Genomic DNA, 13,092 nt, shown 5'->3' with positions numbered 1-13,092 from the left:
CACATGAATGCACCAGATCACCAAGACTGGGAAATACAAGTCATTCTGAAGAATCAGATATAGGTGCCAGGAATTAAACTTCAGTATCCAAGAGGAGCAGCACTACTGAGCCAACTCTCCAGGTCATAATAATGCTAAAGATGAAGATGAGCTACTATTCCTTCTGTCTCCTATCACTTGAAGGTGAGGAAAGTCCCCTCTTGATGGTTGTCAAAGAATTTAATGGATTTCTTTACCTCTCCATATTGTTTCTGAGTTTTATTGTTAACACAGTTCTCTTGATGTAAGACACAACACACAAGAGAGTGGTTGGAATCTGCTGCGATTTTACTGAATTCATGTTTTCATTATATAGTATTCAAACAAAGAACAAATCAGAAGGTCATGTGTCATTGGTTGACACAGTATGAAAGCTTCTTTTAGTCACATCAGCAATATCTAAGAAAAGTACTTTATCAGGAACAGGTGTTAGACATAAAAGCATCCTTAGAAGAGGAAATCTTGTCCTTGGGACTGTAAACCTCAGACAAGTGGTTTCATGTTAAGAATAGAAAGTTTCTGTCTCATTATCGCTATCATGGCCCTTCCTCTTCCTAACCCTTTATTTCATCTAGTGACCAAATATACCTAATCAGTTCTCTGCACCTGTTGAACTATACTTTTTAATACCTTCTTATGCAGCAGACATCATGGGGGTTGGGATCTAGCAAGCCTATCCATAAAGTTCAAAGTATTATATAACAGTTTTTGTCCATCAACATTAACCCATCTATTCCCTTGCTCATCATACACCCTGTGTATAACAAAGGTTCTGCTGTAGTCTTATACATTCCCATACTGTGCTTCCTTATCCCAGAGCTGTTTCTGAAGAGAATGATCCTTGTCTTGAATATATATAAAAACTATCATTATTATGAAAGAATTTGTGCAAAGTTCATATCCCGCATAGCCATCTAATCGAGAAACCCGTCTATGCCTCAGCGGTGGCTAATACCAGGCTGTCTTCCATTGACCTCCAGGAAGGCTAGTCCCATAGGATACGTAGCTCCCATCCGGTATAATGACATATGTCATGTCACAGAGATGACACTGGAGTTGGTGTGGCAGTTTGATCATACAAATATTTTCCTATGCAAAGAGGATTTTGCATTCAAATTATACAGTGTTCATCTGTCTTGTTTACAATCTGAAAAGAGGACAATAGTTTACTATTATAGTATTCCTCATAATCTTATTTGAGGACCAGGGAAATGGCTCCATGGGAAAGGTCTGTGGTGTGCAAGGATGGAAAACTGACCTTGATTATCATATTAAGAGGACCAAAAGTAGAAACTGCAAAGTGGTCTTCTGGTCTCCAAATATCTGCATTGGTCCTAAAAACCCATAATCACATTGCACACACACCGTAAATCTTTGTTACAAAATAAATCTTAGTGCCCTTACATTACCTGACATCTTTGGATAATTTCCTTAGAAGGCAATTCTTCAAGATAAAATGGTTAACTAATTGGCAGCAGGGAAGCATGGAACATCAGTATTATGTATATATATTCTAATATATATTTACAACACACATATAAAACATCAAGCTATGGTATGAGATACACAGTTGAATGTTCATTATCCTACTTATTACATCTCTACCAAATAAATGAAAATACTGTTTTGAGTACACACACGAGATCATTAATGTTTCTTATATTCTCTTCTATTAAGCATTTTTAACATTAACATTGTTAAATTGTGTTGACCAAAGAGCAAATGTTGTGAGTACTTCATCTACCCTTAGACTTGTACTAAGGAGGTAGACTCATGAGGATCAAGAGTTCAAATATATCCCTGAATCATTACTAACATTTAGGCAAAACTGAATAACAAACAAGAAAATCTCAAGGGAATTTGTGGAAATATGAAAAACAAAACCAGGAGCAACAACCCACCACCATTTCATAGATACTCTTACTTAAAAAGTATGATCACACACTGCCTGATATTTAGATAAAAAAAAATGAATCAATTAGATGATGGGGTTACCATTCTACACATTATAGTAGAAAAATACAGATTAACAAAAGTCACGGAAGAAAAATAAGGACCATAAAATAAACTTTACTAAATGGATTTGTCACACATGGAGCACACTTTAGTATCTACCTCAAATGTTTCAAAGTAGAAACCACAAGGCAGTGATCTCTACCATCAGTCTTCAGTGAGCATGGTAAATAATTTACTTCCTTCAAGGCTATAATGAAAAATAAATGGATCATTATTTTTTTCTTGAAGCTGAAGACAACTGTAATGTCTAAAGCCTTTACAAAATCATTTTCAGAAAGCGTTTTCTTTTATGTGAGTTTATTCATATTTCTGTCTTTTAATTGATACACATAGGCTTTAAAATATTTAGAGCACTAGAAACATGGCTGGGCAGTTAAGAAATGTTTGCTACGTGGCCCAAGGTCTGATTTTTTGACAACCTCCTGTAATTTCTGCAATAAAATCCTAGGATCTAATATATCAGAAACCAGCATGCACATTCACATACCCACACAAAGCACACTGATATCACATAATCACAATTAAAACAACTCTTTAAACATATTTTCAGTCATGAAAGTTTTTCTCATGTAAGAATTCATTCCTATAATATAGGTGTTAAGGCACCTAATGGCTTACAGAGTTTTTCTTCACCATGAAGCAATCAGGCAGGCTTGAAGTCTGAGAAATCAATCCTTCTAAGTTGATGGAATCATTTGGGAAGACTTATGAAATGCTGTCCTGCTGGAGGAAATAAGTCACTGTGGGTAGGCTTTTCTAGTTTACACCCTCTGCTTCATGCTGTAAGTTAAGGATTTGAGTTCTTAACCTGTTTTAGCTGTCATGTTAGACAGTTGTAGCAATAACACTTTCTTTCTTTCTTTTTTGAGAAAGTGTTTCTCTGTAGCTTTGAAGTCTGTCCTAGAACTAGCTTTGTAGACCAGACTGGCCTCAAACTCACAGAGACCCACCTGCCTCTGCCTCCTGAGTGTGGGATCAAAGTATGCACCACCACTGTCCAGCTGTCATGTCACTTTCATGGTGATCCTGTATGTATCCCGCTGGAGCCAAAGGCCAACTTAATTTTTATAAGTTGACCTAGACATTATATCACAACAGAAAAGGAACAAATATAAATCAATAAAGTTTTACACTTGAATCAGTGATTCCATTCAATTGAGGAGAAATATAAAATCTAAAAGGGTTACATTACTGTTTAAATTCATAGTGCAAGTGTTACAGCTCGGGGGGGGGGGGGGGAATTATCCTGACTGCCAGAAGTCAGACTATACCTACAGCTATGAAAGGAAGGTAGTCTGGATATTTATAGCTGTGTAGAGAAAGATACCCTGATCTGATGTGGGATTCCCCTCTGTGTGATGTGATTACCATTAATGAATAACGAAACTGCCTTGGCTTGTTGATAGGGCAGAACTTAGGTCGGCAGGGATAACTGAACTGAATGCTGGGAGAAAGAAGGGAAGAGTAAGTGAGATGCCATGGAGATGCTGAAGACAGATGCTGGGAATTTTACCCAGTAAGTCACAGCCACAAGACCATACATAGATTAATAGAAATGGGTTAAATTTATATGTAAGACTTAGCCAATAAGAAGCCAGAGCTAATGGGCCAAGCAGTTGTTTAATTTATACAGTGTTTGTGTGATTATTTCAGATCTAAGCTAGCCAGGTGCCTGGGAACCAAACAAGCAACCTCCCTACAACACTGACTGTCAGAAGTCAGGCTATACCTACAGTTGTGAAGAGAAGGTATCTTGGGATGTGGGATTCTCCTCTGTATGCTGTGAACATGATTTATTACCATTGGTAAAAAAAAAAAGTTGCTTTGGCCTACAGCAGGGCAGAATATAGTCAGGCTGGAAGAGAGAGAGAGAGAGAGAGAGAGAGAGAGAGAGACAGAGACAGAGAGACAGAGAGAGAGAGAGAGAGAGAATAGGTGGAGTAAAAGAGATGTAGTTGTTCAAGCAGAAAGATGCCAGAACAGAACATTACTGATAAGCCACAGCCTGTGGTGAGATTAATAGAAATGGGTTAATTTAAGATGTAAGAATTAGTCAATAAGAATCTTGAGCTAACAGACCAAACAGTGTTGTAACTAATATATTTTCTGTGTGACTATTTGGGTCTAGATGGCGCCAGAAACTTCCTGAACAGTCTCAAATTACAATCCTGGATATGTACAGCTGATAGGAAAGCTACCCTGACTGTTATTAAGTCAGGCTATGCCTGAAACTGTGGAGAAAAGGTATTCTGAATAGTTATAGCTCTAAAGAGAAAGGTACCCTCACTGACCTGTCAGGACATACCTACAGCTGTGAAGGGAAAGTATACTGGATACATACACCTATAAGGAGAAAGGAATCCTGACTGTTGAGAAGTCTGGCTATCTCCTTCTGCTCCTGATTTGGACCTTGAGATTTCTGTCTGGTGCTCCCATGTGGGTCTCTGTCTCTGTCTCCTTTCATCGTCTGATGAAGGTTAATATTCATGAGGATGCCTATGTGTTTGTTTGTCTTTGGATTCACCTTCTTATTTAGCTTCTCTAGGAACATGAATTATAAGTTCAATGTCCTTTATTTATGGCTAAAAACCAAATATGAGTGAGTACATCCCATGTTCCTCTTGGAACTCAGGACCACGAGGGGTACACCCACACACTGAGAAAATGGGGATGTTCTATTGGGAACTCACCAAGGCCAGCTGGCCTAGGTCTGAAAAAGCATGGGATAAATCCGGACTAGCTGAACAAAGCGGACAATGAGGAATACTGAGAACTCAAGAACAATCGCAGTGGGTTTTTGATCCTACTGCCTGTACTGGCTTTGTGGGAGCCTAGGCAGTTTGGATGCTCACCTTACGAGACCTAGATAGAGGTGGGCAGTCCTTGGGCTTCCCACAGGTCAGGGAACCCTGATTGCTCTTCGAGCAGATGAGGGAGGGAGACTTGATCGGGGGAGGGGGAGGGAAATGGGAAGCAGTTGCGGGGAGGAGGCAGAAATCCTTAATAAATAAATAAATTAAAAAATAAATAAATAAATAAATAAAAACCCTGGTTCGATTCCCGGAAGTCTGGCTATAACTGAAGCTGTGGAGGGAAGGTAGCCTGATACCTAGGGCTCTGAAGAAAATGGTAGGCTGATTGTTAGAAGTCAGGCCATACCTACAGTTGTGAAAGGAAAGTGTACTGGATACCTACAGCTATGACAAGAAAAGGTATCCTTGTAGAGGCCCCAAACCATGAGCCTATTTCCACCTTGTCTGAAGGTCAGAGTTTCAGGGTGGCAAAGTTGTTAACAGGTGTGGTTACACACCCTGACCTAAGGTGTGGTTGTTTTGTGTTTTGTACTTTAAGAGGGCCCAGGCAGATAAATCCACTCCCCCTTGAGCAAAGGTGAGAGAATTCAAACATACTTTTGCTCCTTCTTTTGAATTAAGATGTTTGGCCTAAGGAATGACTGCCTTTAGGATCCTTGGTCTAGGGTCGGTTCACTGCCTGAATAACAGAATGTTTTTCTCAATAATCAAGGACTTGATGGATCAAAGTATTGAAGCAAGTAACTGTTCTAGTTGTCCTTGGCATTGTGTTAAAGCAGTCTTCTGTCTCCCCCCCCCCCATTGTATTGGGGTATAAACATAATGGGAAATTAAATGCAGGCAGATTTACAGTATTCACTGGAACTCCCTGCCAGTACTATCCTATGCTTCTGCTTTATTATTTTCACTTGTGTCTTCATTCTCTTTGCTTATTTTTCTAATCCCCAGGTCCCTACCCTGGTAACTGGTATACTTGTCAAAGATGGTCCCTGACAAACACTGGCTATTGGGAAGTCCGGCTATATGTGAGGCTGTGTTCCAGTGGGAGATGTTCTCCATGCAGGATGTAGCAATACTGCTCCTCTCCAAAAGAGCCATCACAGCTGGGCCCTGCTTCATTCTGCTAAGAGAGCTTCAGAACAGAGATGTCCATGGCTGTTATACTCCACTTCCCTAAGGGAGTTTCCTAGCAGAGATGTTCGATGTTTCTCTGTTTCACCCCACTAGGGAGTTTCCTAACAGAGATGCCAATTTTTTTCTCAGCTTCAGCCCAAATTGTTACTTCTCTGCTTCACTGGAGTTAATGGGAAACTTGCAGAAATGTTGAAGTCGCTGGTGAAGAGTTGCTACTTCTGCTCTGCTCCTTTAAGGGAGTTTGCCAGCAGAGGTGACCAAAGCTTCTCTGTTCCAATCCACTACAAAGTTTCTTACCACTGCAGTGAAGGTTTTCACCCAAAACTCATTCAAGAAATTTAATTGGAAGGGAAGAATCCAGGAGAGGGGCTCTCTCTGCCAGGGCAGAAGCCAGCTGAACATGTACAGAACTTATATAGGACTTCTTAGTCACAGAGTATTCCCAGGGAGAAGGTTCTCATGGTGGGAATTGGTTAGATGTCAATCTCTGATCTTGAACAATGCAGAGATTGGCTGGATTTCATGTTCAGGGGTTGGTAGATCTTGAGCTTAGGGATTAGCTGGTTTTGTGCTCAGTTGGTCAAGGGTAGAGTGTGTTTCTTTGGCTTTTGTTTTAGAGTCAAAGTGTGTTCTATCACTTGCCTTTTATAGTCTTTTAAGTCTGATTTCAGGGTCAGGTGTTTCTTTCATTGGCTCTGGATTCAGAAACAAAGTGTATTTCCTTGTCTTGGTTTTAGAGTCAGGATGTATTTCTTTGTCTCCAGTTTCAGAGTCAAAATTATGTATTTCACTGGCTCTGATTTCAGAGTCAGGATGTGTTTTTTTTTGGCTGGCCCATTTACCCTACACATAGGACTTCATAAATTCATTTTACCATGAGTTTGTAAGTACAAACAGTATAAAAATGACATCATAATGCTTGAAAAGATTGTTAACACTGACAAATTTATTTCTACAGAAGAAATAGCTCTGTGTTGTAGGCAGAAGATCCTTGTTCATTCCTGGCTGCCTAGACCCAAAATAATGACACAGAAACAATATTAATTAAAACACTGCTTGGCCTATTAGCTTAAAATTCTTTTTTTTTTGAGACAGGGTTTCTCTGTGGCTTTGGAGTCTGTCCTGGAACTAGCTCTTGTAGACCAGGCTGACCTCACACTCACAGAGATCCGCCTGTCTCTGCCTACCTAGTGCTGGGATTAAAGGCATGCACCACCACCACCCAGCTAGCTTAGAATTCTTATTAACTAACTCTGACATCTTTTTTTTTTTGGTTTTTCGAGACAGGGTTTCTCTGTGGTTTTGGAGCCTGTCCTGGAACTAGCTCTTGTAGACCAGGCTGGTCTCGAACTCACAGAGATCGGCCTGCCTCTGCCTCCCAAGTGCTGGGATTAAAGGCGTGCGCCACCATCGCCTGGCTAACTCTGACATCTTAAATTAACCCATTCCTATTATTTTGTATTTTTCCACAAGACTTGTGATTTACCAGTAAGATTCCAGGGCATCTGTCTCCAGACTCCAGATACATGGAGTCTGACTCCACTTTCTTTTCTCCTCTATCTCTGCTTGGAATTCCTGCCTTGCTCTATTCTGCCCTGCTATAGACCGAAAGCAGCTTTTTTTTTTTTATTAAACAAAGGCAACAAAATATATTCACAGCATACAGAGGGGAATACCAAATCACTTTGTAGCTGATTATAAATGTTTTGGCTAAAGATCTGACCAAATACTGTATAATAAGAAGTCCTCTTTTTTATTTCAGGTCAATGTCTACTGTAATATGCAAAGATTTTAAAAGATTGCTGCAAATAAAAATTTTACTCCTATATAAAGCTCAAATTTTTCCACACTGAATACATTTATAGGGTTTCTCTGCAGTATGATTTTTTTCTCATGATTTAGATTATTCATACATGCAAATGCTTTATCACACTGATTACATTCATAGAGTTTATCCCCAGTGTGTGATCTTTTATGCATTTGAAGAGTACTGTGACGTACAAAGGCTTTACCACACTCATTACATTCATAGGGTTTGTCTCCAGTATGTGTTAGTATGTCTTTGAAAATGACTATAATAAACAAAGCCTTTACCACACTAATTACAAACACAATGTTTCTCTCCAATATAGGTTCTTTTATGCTTTCGGAGGTTACTGTGACATGCAAAGGCTTTACCACACTGATTACATTCTGTAGTAATAAGGGCGGTGGGGCTGCATTCCCAGCACCCCGGCCATCTGCACTGCTAGCTTATGCCCCAAAATAATTACAGGGACACTGTATTCTTTTAAACACTGCTTGGCCCTTTAGCTCTAGCACTTAAAGGCTAATTCTCACATCCTGATCAACCCATCTCTAATAATCTGTGAGAACCGGTCTTACCGGGAAGATTCTAGCCTAGTCCATCCTGGGTCTGAGCTTCATGGCGTGTGTCTGCCCAGGAGCGGGGCATGGCATCTCTCTGAGGTGTCTGCCCTGAGAGGAGAGCTGTCAAGTCTGAGCTCACTTCCTCTTCCTCCCAGCATTCTGTTCTGTTTACTCCACCCACCTATCTTCTAACCAATAAAATGGGCCAAGGCAGTTCCTTTATTAGCCAATGACCTTCCTCCATCAACATTCATAGGGTTTCTCTCCAGTATGGCTTCTTTCATGCCTTTGTAGATTACTGTGACATGCAAAGGCTTTACCACACTGGTTACATTCATAGGGTTTCCCTCCAGTATGAGTTCTTTTATGCTTTCTGAGGTAACTGTGACATGGAAAGGCTTTACCACACTGATTACATTCATAGGGTTTCTCTCCAGTATGGGTTCTTTCATGCCTTTGTAGATTACTGTGACGTGCAAAAGCTTTACCACACTGGTTACATTCATAGGGTTTCTCTCCAGTATGGGTTCTTTTATGCTTTCTGAGGTAACTGTGACATGCAAAGGCTTTACCACACTGATTACATTCATAGGGCCTCTCTCCAGTATGGGTTCTTTCATGCCTTTGTAGATTACTGTGACATGCAAAGGCTTTACCACACTGGTTACATTCATAAGGTTTCTCTCCAGTATGGGTTCTTTCATGCCTTTGAAGATCACTGTGACATGCAAAGGCTTTAGCACACTGGTTACATTCATAGGGTTTCTCTCCAATATGCCTTTTTTCATGTGTTTGAAGAGTACTGTTATGTGCAAAGGTTTTAAAACATTGATTACATTCATAGGGTTTCTCTCCAGTATGAGTTCTTTTATGCTTTCGAGGTAACTGTGACATGCAAAGGCTTTACCACACTGGTTACATTCATAGCGTTTCTTTTCAGTGTATGTCTTTTTATGCATTTGAAGATGACTGTGATGTGAAAAGGCTTGACCACACTCATTTCCTTTATAGGGTTTTAATCTAGTACGTGTTTTTTCAGGCATGTGAAGATGACTTTCACATGTAATGGCTTTAATACATTGAGTATATGCAGAAGTTTTCTCTCTAGTTTGACTTTTTTCATGCCTACAATGATAATGGTACATGTGAAAGCATTACTACATTTAATACATTGTTGAATTTTTTATCTGTATAAATTAATTTTACAATTTAGTCCTTTTTTAAAGAGGAATTAAATGTTAACATTTTATTACCATGTTTACAATTTTGTTTTTCCCCATTAAGGCTTGCTTTTCATCTTTGAAGATACATGATTCACATTTACAGAATCTTTTTTCTACATGAGAATTTTCGTGTATTTGAAGAGAACTGAAAAAACTCAGAGCTTTACCACTCTTATTGCATTCATGTGTCCTCTACTGTGAGTGATACTACATTTGCTAAGTAAACTAGGACAAAGAGAAATATTTGTACAGTCCTAGTACTCATGGTGCTTTTCTGAAATGTGAGATTGTTGATATATTAACAATGAGGCTATAAAACTAATTACTTGTATACTTTTATATCAAATTCAACACGTATACTCAACATGGAGACTGCTACACATCTTCTGTTTGTTCTGAGAGAGAGGTATGCTATATCTTTTCACATCCCTATGCTCATGTGGCTTGTATCCAGTGTAACATATGATATACCTAGTAAAGGAAGAATAACAAATACAAGATTTCCACATTGAGATCACACTTTATGTCCTCATAGACTTGTGGCATCTGGATTAAGGCCTCTCCACAACAGCTGCCCCTTGATTCATGACTCTAACTGCCCCCTCACTGAACTTAACACAGTCACAAGTATATGGGTTAAACTACCTTTTCTATGGACTATTAGTGTAGTAGAGAGTTTTAGAGATATACTTATCATCTTTTCAACATGTATATCTTTTATAATATGAATAATATGAAATAAACAGACAATTTTACAGTATAGTTCTCATTGTATTATGATTCAAATGGTAATATAAGTTAAGACATTGTTTCCTTGACTTCTTTCTTAAAAGAATGACTTGCAAATGCAGTTCACCTATCTGAAATTAAGGTATATGATTTTGTGAGAATTTAATAATTATCAATGCATGTTATTATATACACTGCTGCTGTTGTTTAAAACATATAGGATGTATTACAATTCTTCAGAGGTATATTTGTATATTTATAAATGAAAATTACCTTTCATGTCTTCTAGAACTTTGACAATGTTCTTCAACATTATGGTCTTCCCAACTGTATCCTAAAATATAGTGCCAGACATTATATATTAAAAATTGTAAAAAAAATTTAGCCACCATTTGTAGTAAACCTTACAACCATGCCTGATTTATTTACCCCATTCTACTTTCTCATTCATATTACAAAAGAGCACCATTAACCAATGAACAGTTGTCCCCTTATTTGAAACATGAAAGATAATTCAGCCCTACCTATAGTAGTGAGGTTTCTGTAGGTCTTCACCATCACATCTTTGTAGAGATTCTTCTGGGAAGGATCCAGCAAAGTCCATTCTTCCCAATTGAAGTCGACATGCACATCATCATGGGTCACTGTATTCTAAAATATGCCATACATGTGTACAACCAAAAGCACGATTCTGACAACACTGTAAATGTATACTTCTTTGACAGTATAGTCATATAATTCTGGTGCTCCCCATACTTACTCCATGACACAGACATCATAATTTAATCACCAAGTCACTTTAGAAGCAAAATGAATAGGAGGCTCACCTCTGTCATTTCTGACCCTTTGAATGGGATATCACCTTACAAGAGAAATGCCTACTGACCAACAATGAAAGATATGTAAACAGATCAAGAGTACAGAGTACAGATAAGAGAAACTGTATGAAAGGTTAATACCTACCTACAAAAAGAAAAATAAGATGAAAAAGCCAGATGTATTGAATCATACCTCTAATCCTTATACTCAAAAGGCAGAGGCATGTATATCTATCTTCCTCTGAGTTGAATACCAGCCTAGTCTATGCAATCACTGCTAGGACAGCAAGAAATACATATTAAATATCTGTTTCACATGAAAAATATCAAACAAATATAAAAGAAATAACTCATAGGTTTTTACTGGTTTCTACAAAGAGTTATGCATTCACTTGAACTCTTTATTCATCTACCAGAAACCTGAAGTGTCCCAATTTTAACTGCAATGTAAATAAGATTTTACTAAAAGCACTGTGTGTTTAAAGTTACAAATTGACAAATGAAAACAATAGCAATGAATATGCTGATTATAAATAATCAACACAGAGCAAAAAAGATAGATCAACAGTAAATAGTCCTCCTGGTCTTGCATACAGGTGGGCTCAAGGACTTACATGGGGGATCATAACTATCCATTGTTCCCAGCTTAGGGTTTCTAATACCATCTTTTGATCAGTGTAAAGACCAGGTACTCACATGGTGCATATCCATGCATACAGGTAAAATACGTAGAGGTAGGCAGAGTAAACAGGATTGAATTCTGGAAGGAAGAAGGCAGAGTCATAGAGAACCACCATGGAGGTGCCAATATCAGACATGCTGCATCTTTCCCGGTAAGCCACAACCTTGTGGTGATATCCAGATTACTAGAAATGGGTTAAATCAATATATGAGAGTTAGCCAATAAGAGGCTACAGATAATGAACCAGGTAGTATTTAAATTAATACAGCTTCTGTGTGATTATTTTGGGTGTAAGCTAGCCAGGACGACAAGCAATCCCATCTTTGTCGCCAAGAAGGGAACAAAGGGCCACCCTCCTCCTCCTACAAAAATATTCTTTTTAAAATAAAAATTCAAAACAAACAAAACAGGCAGGAAGAAGTTTATGCACCTGCAATCCAATGACTCAGAAGGCACAGGCAGTATTAATGTCATGAATACATGCCATTCTGGGAAACATAATGAAACCTTCTGACAAATTTTAAAATTCAAGATATGGGCGAAGCTCAGTACAATAGCATATGCTTGATAGGAACCATCATACAACAATATTGAAACAAAAGCCAGGAATGCTGGCCCACTTTTAATCCCAGCACTTGGGAGTCAGAGTCAAAAGATCTGTGAGTTTGAAACCAGCCTGGTATATAGAGCTAGTTTCAGGACAGCTAGGGCTACAAAGACAAACCTTGTCTCCAAAAATAAATAAACAAAAATGAAAACAGTGGGCTATTAAACCACCTAGGCACCAAATAGCAGCTAATTCTACTGAATCTTGTGTGATTTAGTGTTAGAATTTATGATGGTGGGGAAGTTATGACAGCAAAAGAAGAAAGCTGACTGATTAGTTTCAACCACAACATGGTAGGCACAAAAAACAGGAAATGGGTTGAGGCTACAGAAACTCATATTGTGGGATTCCCTTCTGTATGCTGTGATTATCATTAGTTAATACAGGAACTGCTTTGGGCTTAAGCAGAGCTATGGGAAAGAACTTAGCTAGGTGGGGAAAACTAAACTGAATGCTAGGAGAAAGAAAGTGGAGTCAGGGAGAAGTCATGGAGCCCCACCAGAGACAGATGCTGAGAACTTTACTAGGCCACAGTCACATAGCAATACACAGATTAATAAAAATTGGTTAAATTAATATGTAACTGTTAGCCAGTAAGAAGCTAGAGCTAATGGGCAAAGCAGTGATTTATTAATACAGTTTCTGTGTGATTATTTCAGGG

General features: G+C 38.6%; 1 long non-coding RNA gene across 1 annotated transcript in view; it reads right to left on the bottom strand.

The window, feature by feature from the left end:
• Nucleotides 1-2,067: 2,067 nt before the first annotated feature.
• Nucleotides 2,068-13,092, bottom strand: part of LOC142839428 (uncharacterized) — a 40,414-nt gene continuing 29,389 nt past the window's right edge. The window contains exons 2-4 of the long non-coding RNA XR_012908744.1: nt 10,849-10,975; nt 10,598-10,658; nt 2,068-2,775 (exon numbers count right to left, since the gene is read on the bottom strand). This is a non-coding gene — a long non-coding RNA (uncharacterized LOC142839428). The remainder of the gene's footprint in view (nt 2,776-10,597; nt 10,659-10,848; nt 10,976-13,092) is intronic.

Source organism: Microtus pennsylvanicus, chromosome 21 (assembly GCF_037038515.1).
Source record: "Microtus pennsylvanicus isolate mMicPen1 chromosome 21, mMicPen1.hap1, whole genome shotgun sequence".
Lineage (NCBI taxonomy): Eukaryota > Metazoa > Chordata > Mammalia > Rodentia > Cricetidae > Microtus > Microtus pennsylvanicus.
The sequence above is the reverse complement of the archived record's forward strand: the minus strand, read 5'-3'. Positions and strand labels throughout refer to the sequence as shown.